The following is a 17,815-nucleotide window of genomic DNA, read 5'->3' as shown; positions in this document are numbered from 1 at the left end:
ATTTGTGAACTTCAGAAAATCTACCACCTTTTTTTTGTCTTACTAAAAAAAAAGCAAGCATTAAAGGTTTAAAATGAAATCAGATACAAGGAAAAAAAATCATTTAGCGCAAGTTGTTGACATGCAGTGTTTATGTTGCCATATCAACACAGACATATACCTTTCTCTATTATCATTCAATTCTTCTCAGTATCAGCCAGCTGTAGCTCTTTTCTACCACGCACAACTCTCTTGGCCTTAATTCACAACTTCAGAACAGTTCTAGCAGATTTGGTCTCTATCAGTGCCTCATTTCAAGTTCAGATAGTCTGCGCACCTACTTTGCCCCTCTACTTTTCACTCCCTTTAAGTCATCATATTTTTCCATCTGGACCACACAACTGTCTACTGTCACTTCTGTATCCTTACCTTAAGCTGCCATCTACCTTTAAGTAATCAACTCTTTCCATATTTTCTTTGGCCTTTTCATGTATCTCCAATATATATCTTCTTCACCTCAGAGACTTTCCAAATTGAGTTAGTTTCTTCTACCTTCCCCCCTTTCCTGTCTCCCATCCTGTCAATTTTTTTATTTGTAAAATGGCAACAATGCAAATGCATTTAAAGCAGAACTAGCACATCTGCTCAGTGCAGTATTTTCATGCACTGTGTGCCTAACTATAGCACAGTACTTTAAGAAATTAAGAGTACTGTCATTTAATTAAAATTTGCTGCTTTAAAATGAGCTTATTGTCTTTTTTCAATACTATCTGATGGGGCAGATCAGATAAATATCACAGTTTGACCCGTTTGCTATTTACAAATACATCTTTTTAAAATTCACATAACACTTGTTAATATGCATTTATACTGAAAGATAAATGTCAGTTCAGCATCTTGTGCTTTGATAAACTTTACCACCTCACAAAGATGATAATTAAACCACAATGAGTGGTTTAAGACCATTTAAGACCATGAAGCCAAAAAATCCCTCTCCCCTTGCCCCCCTCCCTCCCAGCAAAAAACAAAGAAACACACATCACTGATATGTTCATAGAATCACTGAAGTTGGAAAAGACCACTAAGATCTAGTTCGTTCAATTCAACCTTCTTAATTCTGCACCCTGTTCAAGGATAGGCTCACAGCAGGGCTTATGGCTCTGTGTGCCAACTGGTGTCTCTATGGAGACACAACACTAGTGAGACACTTGGGGTTGGAACCAAGCAAAAAACAACAATATCAACAAAGTACTTCCTAGAGATTTTATTATTTTTAAAAAGTCTTCAGTTTAACTTACACAAACATTTTACAATAATTTGTAGTTAGCATTCTCTCTAATGACAGTGACCCAAAATTAACTACAGCAAGCACAGCTGACTTCCAGGCTTCACAGAAAAATTCCTGATTTAAATGTAATAAAACTGGCATTTTGCCAACGTAGGGATGGCCACCTAAGTGGAAAAATAGCTTCAAAGGCCTCTGAAACATTAATGCAGAAAATCAGTAGCTCATCTTACCTGTGGAGAATTTGACATGCGCAAAATGAACTTCCTCCTCTGAATAAGCCATTGACATTTAGCTCATTTACATAAGAAACAAGAAGTACAAGTAGACTTCCAGGTCAGCCATCTTGATACTAAGATCTTATTTTGTTTATATAGCAGCAAATTATTTTCTATCCAGACTGAGCTATGCTATTGTACCTCTCTGCTAGCAGCCTACATCCGCTTGTTAAAGCATGCTGGAACTGCCACTTATTCACACAAGTGAATCAAAGTGTCACTGCAGCTCAGCGAGCATGCCACAGCCTCCAAGTGAATGTTGCAACTGCAAGTGTCCACAGCCGGAACTCTTTGTGCAGCCTTCTGTGCTGCCAACTATTAGCACTGCAGCAACTATGTGCAGTGAGGTACCTCCCACATACCACACAGTGGTACCAACAAGCATAAATTTATTACAGCTCAGATGAAGACAGCATACTTAAAATAAAGAAGCAGGCAGAAAAAATTATCCATGTTTTCAGACACCAGTAATCTAACTACACCTAGGCTCTCTTGTACATCCTTTTCAAATTCATCAGTGTTGCTCTTCCTACTCAGACACCGAAACGCTTCTGTAATCCACGCAAAGTCAAGTCCATGACACATGTTACTTGCTGCCGAGGCTGAGCCAGACTGCAGTTACAGCTAGCTGGCGCCAGTAAAAATTTACATAAAGGGGGCCTCATTTCAAGACAAAATTGCAGCAGAATATTGCCAAGCAAAGCTCCCCACCCCCACACTCGAGACAACTACATGTTCTAGAACATATACCTATCTGCTTACTAATAATCCACATCCCTGACAAAAGTGTGGCTCCTACTGTTTATATTAACACTGGCAATGGTCTCCACAAAAGAAATGCCACCTTGAAGCAGGAATGCTGAACATTGAATTGTTTGGAATAATTTTGGTAAGCATTCCGTAATAATTTAAGTAACACTGAATAAATGCGTACGCTCAATGCTCATACCATCAGCTATTATATAACTGATTTTTCCAGCCTACCAATAATAAGTATCAAGTAGAGCAGCTCCATTTTTAACCTACTGTGACAGGTAACATGTTTGGCCAGTTTGTTTAAATTACTATTTCCTTTTTTCCCCCCTCCCCTCTTCTGTCCTCACCATGTAGGTAGAGCTGTGGGCTTTGTTTTTTTCAAGTACCTAAAAGGACATAGTGGCAGGTAAAGAGAGAAGCCCAGATTTTAGCCTCATTCGGAGTTCAAATAGTTAATGTTTTACTTCTTGCTTTTTCATCCAGTTGCCATCCAACAACCTATATTACAGTCAAAGCCCTGTTATATTAACAAATATATGATATTTTACAAATGCCTATTCTAACAGTCACAGTATTTTGATGGGGAAAAAATAAACCAGGCTTTGCTTACTATGAAATCTGTTTATATAAAGGGTGAATAGTTGTGCAGTACCTTTCCCCAACCCTCTCCATTTGCAGCCTTATGAGAATCTCTTAGGGTACGACGCAACTGAAAGTAAATATACTATTTATTATGCTATATATAAACATTTATTTGTGAACCCTGAAAAAAAGCTAAACCCACAATAATGTTGCGCTGCACATCCTGCAGCGCTGTTTTAGGTATGCTGTTACACCATTTAGCAGAACACAGAAAGAGAGAAGTGATGGAGACAAAGGTGCTTGCCAATTCCAGTCAGGCAAAAGCATAGCCACCTCAGAATCAGAGAATCCTACTTTGCAGTCCTGACCTCTTCTTGCTCTCTACACTATTTTTCTTTAAAATGTTAACAATATCAGGGCTGGATTACTTTTAATGCCCCCTTTTCACTGTGGAAGTACAATTTGCTGTAGGGCTGGTTCTAGGTTATTTAAGAATAATATAGTTTACTTATCATACTGTCACAAAGATACTGATTTTGCATTTGAAAGTATTTAATAATGCAAATTATTTTTCATTAGTTGTTACAATTCAAGCTCAGAAGTTGTATCCAAAAGCCTGAAGAGACGTGCAAGGCAAATACTATATTTTTTCCAGAATGACTGTCACAGTAGAATGACAATCATTAACCATTTAAGGGATCTGACTCCACCATTATGTCACGTGCATCTTGTGATTGATGTTACTTTCAGATAGATGTATGTATGTTAGCACATGTAAGCACTGTGCAGAATACATCCTTTAGCGATGCTTTTGTTGTTTGCAGAAGGAGTCATTTGATGAACATGCTCAGAACTGGAAAATAAAGGCCACCAAGTCTGTTTTTAAAAAACCACAAACACAACCCTCCCCCCCTGCCCTTTGCATTCCCTATAAACAGCTGTTCCCCCATCTCCCACCCAAGCTCTCCAGCTTTGCACACGAATACCAGCATAGCAGTACAATTCTTATCACAGAACGCGGTACTAGTTAACTCATTCTACCTCATTTGATTTCCTAGCTCAGGGAAATCCAGGCCACAGTTTGCAGCCAGCCCTGAGGATGAGCTCTCCAGCTACTGTCTGGGGGAGGCACCACCCTGCTTCCAGAACATTCTCTGCAAAGTCAGCCACACTCCCTTGGTTTTACGTTCCTTTCCACTCCTTGCTGCATGTCACAGCATGTACAAGCTAGTTATGACAGAGCTAGTTCTCAAATGCAAAATATTTTCCTGTAGGGGAGGAATTGTTCGTTCGGTATTCAGGAACACATGAATTAAATTATAAAGAACAAGAGAATTAATGAGAGGACTTGCTAAGCTCCAGATCAGCCGTAGCAACATCTGTGTGCTGCAGCCAAAGCAGCCTTATCCATCCTGAAAAGTAGTACTGACCATTCTAAATACTTCCAAAAGGTAGTGGGTTTTTTTGTTATTATTTATTTTTATATGGGCGAGTAACGTGGTAAACAAACAAAAAAGCCACCAGCATATTCCTTTCCATCCTTCAGGGAGTGGCATTACCAAAAACAAAGTCTGAAATGGCTGCCTTTATTTCCCACACTCAGTACAGTCAGTTAAAGACAACCATACAGACAACAACAAAAAAACACAAAACAGAGCAACCACTGGAGGACTATTCCTTCAAACACAAATGCAATTTTCTAGTCTGTGATCAGAAATGACCTCAAAGAGCAGATGTTACAGTCAAAAGTAATGGGGCCAGTTGTGCTCAAAATAATTATTATACCTATATGGTTTTAATTGGTACATATGGTAGAAAATATCCTCAAATTTTAAATGTCACAGTTGATTTACCTCAGATTAGGAAAGTACAAAAAAATCTGCAACTGAGTAATTTGTACAAACATTTCATCAGCAAAGTTCATCTTACAAGTAAATCATGATGAAATCTGTATTAAAAAGCTCACAAGAAAAATAAAACACACACACACACAAAAAAAAAAAACCCACAAGAGAAAACCTTATGGCCCTGGGTCCCCTTTCGGCAATACATTTACATACAGCCCAAAACATTCCCTTCTCCTCAGTCTTTGCGTCTTTTCCAAAGCATGAAACATAGCAAATAATTCACGTAACAGCCACGAACTTGGTAGCTCCCGATTACAAAAACATGGTGGGACTGCTCCCATGACTGGAGTGCTGCAATGGATGGCTATAAGCTCTTCAAAAAGGACAGGCAAGAAAGAAAGGGTGGTGCCTTGCCTCTCTAAAGCTCTTCAAAAAGGACAGGCAAGAAAGAAAGGGTGGTGCCTTGCCTCTCTATGTTAGAGAGTGCCTGGGGCTGGGAATAGTAAGGTAGAGTCTCTATGGGTAAGGATCTGCATAAAGGCCAAAAAGTCAGACATCCTGGTGGAGGCCTCTTGAGATCATTAAAGGCATTAAGGTCGGAGGCAGCTTGGGCTGCAGTGACCACACCCTGGTTGAGTTCATGATCTCAAGGGATGTGGGCCTGCCAAAGAGTGGCGTCAGGACCCTGAATTTGGAAGAGCAAATTTTAAGCTGTTCAATGGACTGTTGGCCAACATCCCCTGGGACGCTGGCTTTAAAAACAAAGATGTTGAGGAAAGCTGGCTACTCTTCAAAGATGCCACCGAGAGCACAAGAGCTCTCCATCCCTCTGAATAAGAAAGTGGCAGAGAAGGTAGGAAGCCGGCATGTCTCGGTAACAACGTGCTGAGGGCGAAGAAAGGCACGTACAAGTTCTGGAAACAAGGGCGTGTCACCTGGGAAGAATACAGGGATGCTGTCTGGACTTGCAGATGTGGGATCAGAAAAGCCAAGGTGCAGGCAAACTGAACTTGGCAAGGGACGTGAAAAACAATAGCAAGACTTTCTACAGGTACATTGGCCAGAAGAGACAGGCCAAAGTGAGTGCACCTCCTTTGGTAAATGTAACAGGAGAAGTGGCTTCAAGGGACGAAGAGAAGGCTGAGGTACTGAATGAGTTCTTTGCCTCGGTCTTCACTGGCGGCCAGGATTCCAGTACATCTCACATCCCTGAGCCCTGCAGCCCTAAACCTCCAGGTGGGGACCGGAGTGGTAAATCCCCTCCCCCCCCCCCACTGTGAAGACAGAGCAGGTCTGAGACCGCCTCATGAAACTGAATGTGTACAAGTCTATGGGGCCAGATGGTGTGCATCCCACGGTTCTGAAGGAGCTGGCTGAGGTGGTTGCCGAGCTGCACTCCTTCATATTTGAAAAGTCGTGGCTGTCAGGTGAGGTCCCGGATGACTGGAGGATGGGTCACGTCATTCCCATTTACAAGAAAGGGAGCAAGGAGGACCCTGGGAACTATAGGCCGGTGAGTCTCACCTCTGTGCCTGGGAAGATCATGGAACAGATCCGCATGGACGACATGCTTGATCACATGAGGAATGGGCGTGTGATCTGTGACAGCCAGCATGGCTTCACCAGGGGAAGGTCATGCTTAACCAATCTGGTGGCCTTCTATGATGGAGTGATGGCATCAGTGGACAAGAAAAAGGTGACCAACATAATTTACCTGGACTTTGACATGGTCCCCCACTACATCCTTATCTGCAAATTGGAGGGATGTGGATTTGATGGGAAGACCATCCCATGGATAAGAAACAGGTTGAAAGGCTGCAGACAGAGGGTGGTCATCAATGGCTCTATGTCTAGGTGGAGGCCGGTAACAAGCGGCGTTCCCCAGGGGTCTGTCTTGGGACCATTGCTCTTTAACATCTTTATCAATGACACTGATGATGGAATTGAGTGCACCCTCTGCAAGTTGCTGACGACACCAAGCTGAGTGGTGCGGTTGACACAGTTGAAGGAAGGGATGCCATTCAGAGGTACCTCTACAGGCTTAAAAGGTGGGCCCGGGTGAACCTGATGAGGTTCAACACAGCAAAGTGCAAGGTGTTGCGCTTGAGCCGGAAGAATCCCAGGCGTCCATACAGACTGGAAGGAGCGGTCCTTGAGAGCAGCCCTGCGGAGAAGGACCTTGGTGGATGAAAAGCTTAACATAAACCAGCAGTGTGTTCTTGCAGCTTGGAAAGCAAATGGTATCCTAGGGTCCACCAGAAGAGGGGTGGCCAGCAGGGACAGCAAGGTGATTGTCCCCCTCTACTCTGCTCTTGTGAGGCCCCAGCTGGAGTACTATGTCCAGGTCTGGAGCCCCCAGTACAAGAAAGACCGGAAGCTGTTGGAGTGGGTCCAGAGGATGGCCACGAAGATGATCAGAGGACCAGAGCACCTCCCCTACGAAGACAGGCAGAGGGAGCTGGACTTGTTCAGCCTGGAGAAAAGAAGGCTGTGGGGTGACCTCATTGCAGCCTTTCAGTACCTAAGGGGAGCCTACAAACAGGAGGAGAGTCAACTCTTTGAAAGAGTTGATAACAGCAGGACAAGGGGAAATGGTTCTGAGTTGAGGGAGGGAAGGTTTAGGTTGGATGTCAGGGGGAAGTTCTTTCCAGAGAGAGTGGTGAGGTGCTGGAACAGGCTGCCCAGAGGGGCTGTGGATGCCCCATCCCTAGAGGTGTTCAAGACCAGATTGGATGGGGCCCTGGGCAGCCTGGTCTTGTATTAAATGGGGAGGTTGGTGGCCCTGCATGTGGCAGGGGGGTTGGAGATTCATGATCCTTGAGGTCCCCTCCAACCCTGGCCATTCTGTGATTCTGTGTGCTTCTGTGAAAGCATCTAAAAGAAGTAAGTTTAAATAGCACTACAGTAAAAAGTTGTGCTCCCTTTCTTTTAGAAAGGCAAAATGCTGGTTGTCTCATTACCAAACACACACACATTTATGTGTGAGTATGTATGTTCATGTAAAAGTTTTGGCCATTTGAAATTTACATGATGAATTTATTTACTGAACAAATACTGAAAAATGGAAGGACCTAAACCTACAAATCAAGACAACGCAAGAAAAAAATATTATCTTGCTTCACTGTTAACTCCTTTGAAAATATATTCTTGATAAAGCCATTGTAAAGTTTACAGCTAAAGATAAAATATAACTGTTTTAAAATAATTATAACCTAATTAAATATTCAAGATTCAAAGCAGTTTTAAGTGCTTCATAACCATTTAGTTTTACTATTTCCAATCAAATCTGCCGCTTGAAAATCAGTTGCATGGATTAAAGAGTATTGCATTAATTGAGCAATCCATTCCAGTTTGTTTTGAATTCCACCTGAAATTGTTCGGTCCCAGTATATCTTCTGAAATATAAGATGCAGCCATGCAAATTGAGACAATTCTTAGTTTTAAAAGGAATATGAAAGTAATCAAGGCATGCTAATAGTTTACAACTTAGTAACAAACAAATGTAATGAGCACTTCCATGAAGAACAAGTAAAAAGTAGAAGTGTTTTCTTAAATGCACCTTTCAAAAAGAAAGAAAAAAGTAAGAATTTACTCACTCCTTCAGGGTGAAATATTGTTGGGTATTTTTCTCTTAGAAATTTGCATGTATGCAGTATTGTTACCCCTATATTAGTTACATTATATTAGTTATATATGTTACATACAATATATATAATACGTTACATTAGGGACTTATGTGCTTCTGGAAACCTACCCCTCCAAGCTCACCTATCAGAAGTACAAAACTAATCATTCCAGAATGCCGGTCTTAAAAGTGGAGGAAATGCAAACAAGAACACAGACCCCAGTCTGACAATGCATCTATCTCACATTAAAAACAAAGTTGAAGTTGATAACTCATTATACACAAGCACTTCTAAATCAAGTAACGCACAACTGATTTACATATTTAATAAAAGCATCTCTTTGCATCCATTAAAGTGCCATGCTTCCATGTAGGTAATCAATGTTTTTCAACTACTAAAGAACAAAAAAAATACTGAAAACATGGGAGGAAGGGAAAAAGAGTCATCTTTTCAGCTACTGTATACCCAGACTTCTGAAAACAGAAGAGGTTTTCCATGTTAACACTGATTTCAAGACCTAACATACTGCATGCATCCCAACGTCCATTTACTGAAGAAAAAACCATCCACCTACATCACACACTTTACTACAACAGAAACACTCTGTAGCTCCCTTCTGAACCAGTTATTTCCTACAGCAATTCCAAAAATGATAATGTTTTTCAAAATGTCCTGTTATAAAGTAAATCAAAGAACAAAGGAAACAAAACACTGTGGAGACAAGGAGAGCTTTCCTCTAAGCCCTGGCAATCTCTGTGCATCGTGGTTATTTTCTAAAATGGAAGTTAACTTACTTAACTGACATAAAGGTTTGGTTTTCAAGCACACACACACACAAAAAAAAAAAAGCACAAAAAGGACTGTATGAGAGAACTGATGTATTGAAGTCTAACAAGTATTAAGAATCGCTCCTTAAATGAAAGTCAAAAAAATATGCTACCTTCCCTTTTCATGTTCCCCTGAAAGAGAGGTTTAAAAAACAGGAGAAAACAGAGCCAATACTGCTTGACAATTTCCACGTATTTTCAAGTCTCGTTACGCTACTAACAAGCATTTATTAGAAATAAGGCACATGTTAGCAAGATTTCAATAGGCCTTACTGTCCAAATTCTCAGACATTCCAAAGTGCCCAAGTGGTTTCTGTCTCTTTAACTATCTTATCCAATCAACAAAGGCCACTACAAACTAAAGTTCTTTAAGTCAAGAATGACTGAAAAAAACTGCACCAGTGATGAAAACAAGTAATAAGACTACCTACCAGCTTCACCTGCAATCATACATTGTTATTATTCTTATCACTGACCTGTTATCCTAAAGCAGGAAAATCTTACGAGAACTAGATTTACAAGATTTACAATTAGTTGAAGTCAAGAATCAACCTGCCCTTAAAACATTACTAAAACACAGGAATTTAAAATAATCACTTCTTTACACCAGACACAAAGGTAAGTATGCAACATCTCTGACATGCACTGTCTGCTCAAAATACTTCATTTTTTCAAAATGGTGCAATGCCACTAACACTAGAAGATCATTTATGTGAGCAGATTTTTCAAAACTAATTTAACCATGAAGTACTTTGTAACAGGACATGTAAAAATAACCATGAATCAAAATGCAAAAATATTGAAGGAATAAACTGTTAAGCGTTTAATATGGGCTTCCACAATTTTTGCATTAAGTTCACCTTCAGACAGGAAAAATACTATGAAGTTACTCAAATACTGATGAGTTACTCAGCTCTTCTGCTGCTTCTGAGATGTCTCATGAGAACTTCAAGTAACTTCCTACTTAATTACTCTTAAATTAACTAGCATCTAGCTTAAGACCCCATAAAGACCTTAATTAGGTAATTTAGACAGACGCAAACAAGTACTAATGTGGAAAAGCATCTTCTTTCTCTTACTACTTTGATCAGAGCACTGCTTTTCTCCTGTTTTCATGGTCTTGGACACCAACACGTATCAACTATGACAGATACCCAGGCAACCTTCAACAAGTAACATGCAGTAAATAGCTTGGTCATATGAAGTCACTAGCACCTCGAAACTCAGATTTCATATAATAAAAGAACAATTTACTTTGAATCTTTCATTTTATTATTTGCAGTAGTTCTGCAAGATTCATACTACTGTTATTCTTGAACTACTACCAGCAAAATAATTTAATATTTATATAATTTTGCTATTCCAGTGTATTTATGCAGGTTTTGAAATTTTAATTTAACATTGAAAAAAATTAACTTGCTGAAAATACAATATCAAATGTAAATCTAGCCACTTGATAAAGAGTTTATTTTATATGTTAGTTAATATATGAGGCAAGATTTTGAAAAATGAGCAGCATGAAGTAAGAGCTCTTCTGGCCTGGTAAGGATGTGAACCACAATTAAATCACTTATTAAACAATACATATGAGTGCGATCTTTGACATCTTCCCAACCTACCCTGTAACTGAGAAAGGATAGAGATCTATGAATTAAGTCAGTGAGAGGAGTAAAAGCAACAACAACATGACAACCACTCTCCTGTTATCACGAAAAAAATTACAGTTCTTCAGAGTATTTCCTATAGGTTAAAATTCCAAATTTTGTTCAACCAAAATGATAGAATTGCTCCTCAGCAAAGCAGAGCTGGTGCTTACCTCCAAGGTCTGAAGCATGTGATGTCAACAGCTCTGCTTATTTGCACACAATCAAGCTAAACTGCTGCAATCAACACATTGTCAGCCATTTTGAAACTGCACTGTCTCAGCTACACTGAAAATATGATTAAGATGGCTGCAATGTGCACTCAAGACCAGCCATTCAGTGGCAACTCAGCAGTGGATAAAGCTTTTATACAACAGACCACCTCCCTGCTTGCTACACTGCAACAAACTGCAAAGGCAGAGGGGGGCCAGATAAAAGGTTTCTTAGACAGGCAGAAAACGGTTAATGCATGGCTGCAACATTACCAGTGGTGTTCTGAGTAGCTGCAAAAACAAAACAAAAATAAATGAAGATCTGTCAGATGTTAAAAGATGCAGCCTTGCTAGGTCTGCAATCCAGAATTTGTATCACATACTCCAAATTCTTCCTTACTCCAGGCAGTTCAGAATCAATGTCACACATCAACAGCCAGAAACAGAGCCAAATCATGGCTAGAACTGACAAGGATTAGGAATTAATTTTGAAGAGCAGCTTCATTTTTTTTTCTTTTCTTTTCTTTTTTTTTTTTTTTTTTTTTTTTTTTAAATGTATCTGTACCTTTTTACAATACCAGCTGTCTTGAAACATTAGTTGATCAATAAAACAGTTTCACTTGGGGAAAAAAAAAAAAAAAAAGGAAGATAGAAATGAGGAAGCTGCTAACAACAACAAACCACAAATCAAGAACACTGAAGAACTTTAGTAAAGAATTCACATACCTAATTCTTACATTAGGTCTACATCTTACTCATACTGCACCATGTTACAGATTTTTTTTTTTTTTCCTTCCAGATACACCTGGAATCCCTTCAGTAATTTTGTTAGTGCTGCTGTTGTTTTGGTTTTTCAGTTTGCTCCTGAAGACGTAACTGATTTGAGAATTCAGGGGAGGGAGGAACAATGAAGTGAGGGAGGGGCTACAGGCAGGGGAGTGTTAGACAAATACATGACTTTAATGTAAACAGAATATAATACAAGATCCCAGCTAAGATCTGTTCATTAGCACCAATCATCTGCTCTCATCCAGGCAACAGTACATGAGATCTGGAGGGAGTACTGCCATATCTGCCTTGCTTTGTCATGTAACCTTCCTAGAAAATCCAAATATAGCTATTTTTAAATAACTTCAAGAACAGATGGAGCTATTTTGAAAGAAATTAACACTGAATTATTCCTAACCTTTACCAAAGAAGTAGAACATGCCCTCCATCCATTCTTTTATGAAAACACTAAGCTTACGTAACTGCATGTATCTGTCGCCAGTTGTAGTTGGTTATTTCAGGACTGATTATTCTTGCCAGCAGAGATGTTTGGTGTACTCATCAACACTAGTACTGGAAATTTAAAACGTTTAAAAGCACTACTTGCCTAATACAAGAACAAGGAAGAAAGCATAGTTTGCAAAAACAAGGGAAAGAACAGTCATACATGTAATCAACTATTAGTAGTCAAAGCATTCAATAAAGCACACTTAAAGTTCAAATGCCCAAAAGACAAGCCTCTTAAGCAAATTTTTGAGTAGACAATGATTTCAGTATACGCAAAATGCTTTAAAATTACCCACTACACTGAAGCTTTTATTCGTGAAAATCTATTACTCCATCAAAATTAACTTTGCAACAAATTCAAGAAAATAAATAAATGTTTCTGAATAGCCACTTAAAACTCCACATTGCCTAAACTTAAGCTTAAACTTCATATATAAAAATGCCTTCAAGCTTACAAGGATTTACAGTAGCTTGCAACATCCTTAAACTCAGACTTGCTGTTTCATCTATAAGCAAGTATTCATTTTGATTCCTATTGTAACAATGCTTTAAATGGAAGAGAAGTCTGTATTTACCACACCTACAAAAATACTACATCAAAACCTGAATTCTGATCTGCACTTCTAGATGTTCAACCTAAACCTGAAATATTTTCATCTGGAACCCAAGAACCGTACTTGTATAATACTGCGTTCTCTAGCATTTGGTCTTAGAGTTCTGTAGATGAAAACTCTCTAAGTTAAATAGCTGTCACTACTTGGTTTAAACAAAACTAATATATTTGGAAAAAAAAAAAAAATCACTTCCATCTACCCAGACAGAATAGAAACAATAACACACTCTGACTGCAGCGGTAAATCACCGTCACAAAGCATCATGAACACAGAGGGAATGATGTGTTAATACAGCCATCGAGTCTCAAAAAACTCCATCTGAGTGCTAAGACATCAGAGGAACATACTCAGACTTTACTTCCATATATTCAACTGCACAACTGTGTTAATTTAACATTAACTAAATATCAACATAAAACCAGATGTTTAAGTAAACACAGAATTGGTATTTAAATAACTCATCTATGAATACCTTGGTCCAGAAACCATTAAAGTGAACTCCTATTAATGCCGAATTACTATATTAGCATGGCACTGCAATTTTTTAAAAGAGGTTCCTCAAAAACAGTATTGGAATGACTGTTTTAATTGATCCATGTACAACAGCCAAGATAATCTTGCCAAAATAATTCATACAGCAAAATACAGAACTGTGCCACATTATCACAAGAATATCAGTTCAGCACTGCTACACTTGGTGGCAAGGTTGCAACTGATAAGAAAGCTTTTACTCTGAGCAATGTAGTAGGTCTACTAAGCTAGAAATAGAATAATGAGAACGTGAAGATCAAGATTCTTTGAAAAGAACACACAATGAGCAGTTGATTATAAACAGCAACAAAAACAGTCCTATATTTATTCAGTTATTAATTATAAAAACATACTGCTATCTAAAATGAATAGTCTTTTATGCATTATATGTACATAAGAACTTGATTTGGTATTTGTGAAGCACACCAAATAGTAACAAAACCACCAAATATGAGGAACAAATAGTGGGTATAATTGGCATTATTCATGAATTGTGTAAGTCCCCACATAAGCATTAGAGAATTCATTTTATGCTAGTTCTGACAACCACTATTAGTCCCACTTCAGTAGTCTGAAAACTGAGAAATTACCTACCCATGACCACATACCAAACAGTACCTTCCTCTGTGCATCTCCCCCTAATTCCCCCAAAGAATTCTTAATGTTCAAAGTAATACTGTCTTTCATACCCTTCCCTTGGGACTGTAGAAAACAGTAAATAATCAGAAGATGACAATTATTTTTTACATTCATATAAACTCACCTGTATAGAAAGTTCATATCTGATTTTTTTTCATTTTGTACTTAATCAGACACTAAGCACACTTTCCATATTCTTAAGAATATAAAATTAGTAGCGGTAATAAATGTAACTAGGAAAAACAAAATTATGCTAGATAACACCCTGAAATATATTCAAACTTGCAAGAGAAAGCCAAACAGCATGCTTGTACAGTATTCTAATCTTACAGATGCAGACCCCAATGAATTTTTCGTAACAATATTGTATTTGCTTGCATGATCTGGGATATTCACCAAACAGGAGCATGCTACTAAGTGTTCTAGCTCTGCTATTTAGAAACCTTGTTCAGTAAGGCAGCCAGATGCACAAAGCGTTCTTTGTCTGTGATTGCGCAAGGACTGCCATTTTAATCTCAATGCTTGTTGCCAAAAACATTTGGGCCGGGCAGTGCCCATCTCCTCTCTTCCCCCAACAATTCCACCCAATTTTTCCATCCAAAAACCCTCCTCGCGATAATGGTCACACTGTCGTTACAACATTAGAGTTATTGCAACATCACCGTTACGCAACAGAACATTGTCACGTAGGCATTTCCACTGAATGTCTGTTGAGGGTTAACAAACGGGGAATGATCCACCTCTGACAGGCAGAGGTGTACATCTAAGTTAGAATGTAGCGCTCATTTGATTTCAATGCTTTAGTTATTTTAAAAGCACTACAGATGCGCACGTGTATTTTTGACAGGAATATCAGACTGACGCGTCCCTCGTTATGTTTGACGCAGGCCTCTGTGTCAGCCTTGCGAGCCAACAGCTTATTGAGGGCAACCGGGCCTTTTCTTCCTTCTCTTCCTTCCTCTCAGCACACAAGCCTGTGCGCTTCAGGAACTTCCATCTCAAGTCCAACCACCACACACAAGCGCAAAAATAACAAGCATTTTCCTCTTTGCTGCCCCCATAATGCATATAGCGCAGCGCTCAGGCCTGGCGCCCGCCATACTGTGGAGGAAATCCCCGAAAAGCAGCCAGAAGCACGCAGGCAGCCACTCCCAGCCCCGCACAGCACCCAGCGGAGCACTCGGGTGCCGCCGTCCCACCCTCACAGCCGCGTGGCGCCTGTGCGCCACAGCGCCCACGCCTCACCTCAGCGCTCGACGGTCACACGGCCGCCCCCTGGGCGCTGAAGGGCACCCTGCGCCTCCAGGACCCCGCACGGCGCCACGTGCCCCCTGTACCACACCGCACCTACCTGTGAGCCGCGGCCGCCGCCGCAGGGGGTCCTCCACGCGTGAGGGAGGGAGGAACACGCGTCCCCGCGCCACGCTCCCCACCTGCTGCCACCTCTGGACGAAAACAGCACCACGCATGCGCGCCGCCGCCTGCACTGGAGCCGAGTCACGTGCTCCCATGCAGTATGTGCGTAGCTGCGCTACTGCGTGTGTGCGCGCGCGGCGCGTGTGCAAAGCTGCAGCCCCGGAGCATGCGCACTGCCGCCGCCGCCGCCGCCGCGCAGGGCAGCGTTCCACATAGAGCGCTGCCGCTGCCCGGCAGCCGCGGAATGCTGAACGCCGCCCGCCGGGATCTTTCAGTACCTGACTCGCCGTGCCCGCCCAGCTCTTGCCTCAGCGCCCGGCAGCCGCCGCTCCCGCCTCCTCCGCGCTGCCGCCGTAGATTCAAAATCGGAACCCGCTCCCGGCACCAGCACCGCCTCCTCCCCTCGCACGCGCCGGGCCGTTATGCAAATCGCTCTCGTGTCCCCTCCCCTCTCTCGGTTGGCCCCGCCCCTTCCGTGGCCGGCAGTGGGGCTGCCACGGAGTCGGCCAATCCCGAGGCCGGTCATCCTCGCACCATGCAAATGAGTCTCCCATATATTTAAATGAGCGCGTGGCTCCGCCCCCTGGGTAGTGGCTGACGGTTATTCGCGGTCGCGTTCTGAAACGAGGGGCGCCCCGCAGCCGTTGCCGCCAGGGGGCGGTGTGGTGAAGCTGAGGGCAGCAGCCTCTGCGCTCACCTTTCCCCCGTTTTCTCCCTTCCCCTTCTTCTCCTCCCTCCCTCTCTCTCCTTCGTCCTTCTCTTGGCTTCCTGCCTCGGGCAGCCATGGGCTGCACAGTGCTGGAGGCTCTCTGGCACCTTGGAAGACTTCCTGAAGTTTGCTAGGCAACTCTGAGAATCACCTGCGTTATCAGCACTGTGTGCTTGGCCACTGTGCGTTCCCTGCAGCTCCTCCTGTCCACTTACTGGGTTGTGAGCAGAGCAACTTCAAGCTTTCTCTAGGACAGGCAGCGCCTCAACGAATGATAGAGGCTGTTGGCTTCTTGTGCGTGTGTGTGTGTGTAACTATGTGTTTCCAGAGTGCCAAGAAACCAACCAGTGCTGTTGGCTGTGCTTTGAGTAGGTCTAAGGCACACAGAATATCTGAGGTAATGCGTGGCTCAAAAGTGTAAGCGGCCATTTCCATTTCCCACCTGCCCTCCCTTTCTAGCTGAGGGCTGGGAAGGAAGGCTTGGAACATACTTTTACCTGAGCTATGACTTGGCATGTTTTATGCTGTAGCTAAAGGCAGGAATGACTGTTGTTGATAGCTCATCTGTCCCCCAAGGCACTCCTCAGTTCTGGCAGAAAAAAAATGGTGGCTCTATCCTCAGATAGGCTGAAGGATGTCGTAAACATCTAGTGTTTTCATAATAAATGCTTACATACTGCCTGTGCTAATCTAGTGTGGAGGCTCAAGTATTAGTCACCTGCCAACTGTAATGAAGAGTTCCATTTCCTCTTTGTTAACACCATAACACTGCCACTGTTCCTACTGAACGTACAAAACAGACGCTGAAAAATGTCATCCTGACATATCTGCTTCAAGAGTATACTGCTGTCTGAAAAGTAGATTCGTTACCCAGTGTGCAATGAGCAAATTCCCACACGCTCAGGAGATGCTGCTATTTATTTGGGCCCAGGTGCCAGTGGATGTTTCCAAAAACCAAGCACAATAATGCAAGCTTCTTCACCATATTTTAACATTAAATTCTCAAGTATTCTGCCTATCTAATATAGAAGAAATATCTACTACTAACATTTTCACAAGGCTAAGCAGTCATGACAGCCTGGCTCCTTTTGGCTTTCCTGGCCGTCTGTGCTTTCACTGCATTGCTTGGGGGTCTTATGTGACCGTTGGTGGTCATTTGGGAAATGGTCCCATTACTCTTTTTATCCTCATATGATCATCTAAGAAGAAACTTAACAGTTCTTCCGTTGCCTGTTTTCCAAGGCAAACAACTGTCCTTGTTTAATCAGACAACATCAATGGCTAAGATGTTCTTCTTTAGTATAAGCAGTCCTTGAACAAAGAGTTCTGTGTTCATGTTCAACACAGACAATGCCCACTCTTTTCCAAGGGAAGATTAATGTTTCCATTACATGTATCTCCCTGCTTGGAAAGTTTCAAAATATCTACCGAGAATCAACATGAAGTGAGTTTTTGTCAGTCACATACAAAACAACAGGACCATTTGCTAATTCAGATTATCTCCAGTGTCTAGACCATTGACAAGCTGTGTGTTTAGAATTCGTGTAACATTCTACTCTTCTTTCAAATTCTGAAAAGTTTATACTTCATTCATGA

At 41.5% G+C, this 17,815-nt stretch overlaps 1 protein-coding gene across 9 annotated transcripts in view; it reads right to left on the bottom strand.

The window, feature by feature from the left end:
• The window catches only part of LOC125688151 (activating transcription factor 7 interacting protein), a 100,764-nt gene extending 84,808 nt beyond the window's left edge, over window positions 1-15,956 (bottom strand). For 2 of the 9 annotated variants that reach the window (XR_007374617.1, XR_007374616.1), the window contains exon 1: window positions 15,789-15,955. The gene's annotated coding sequence lies outside the window, so the exon portion shown is untranslated. Of the gene's footprint in view, window positions 1-1,497; window positions 3,780-15,445; window positions 15,767-15,788 lie in introns of those variants that run through there. The other 7 variants (XM_048933799.1, XM_048933800.1, XR_007374618.1 and 4 more) reach the window with 6 other exon arrangements.
• Between the last annotated feature and the right edge of the window lie 1,859 nt (window positions 15,957-17,815).

This window comes from Lagopus muta, chromosome 1 (assembly GCF_023343835.1).
Source record: "Lagopus muta isolate bLagMut1 chromosome 1, bLagMut1 primary, whole genome shotgun sequence".
Classification (NCBI taxonomy): domain Eukaryota; kingdom Metazoa; phylum Chordata; class Aves; order Galliformes; family Phasianidae; genus Lagopus; species Lagopus muta.
The sequence above is the reverse complement of the archived record's forward strand: the minus strand, read 5'-3'. Positions and strand labels throughout refer to the sequence as shown.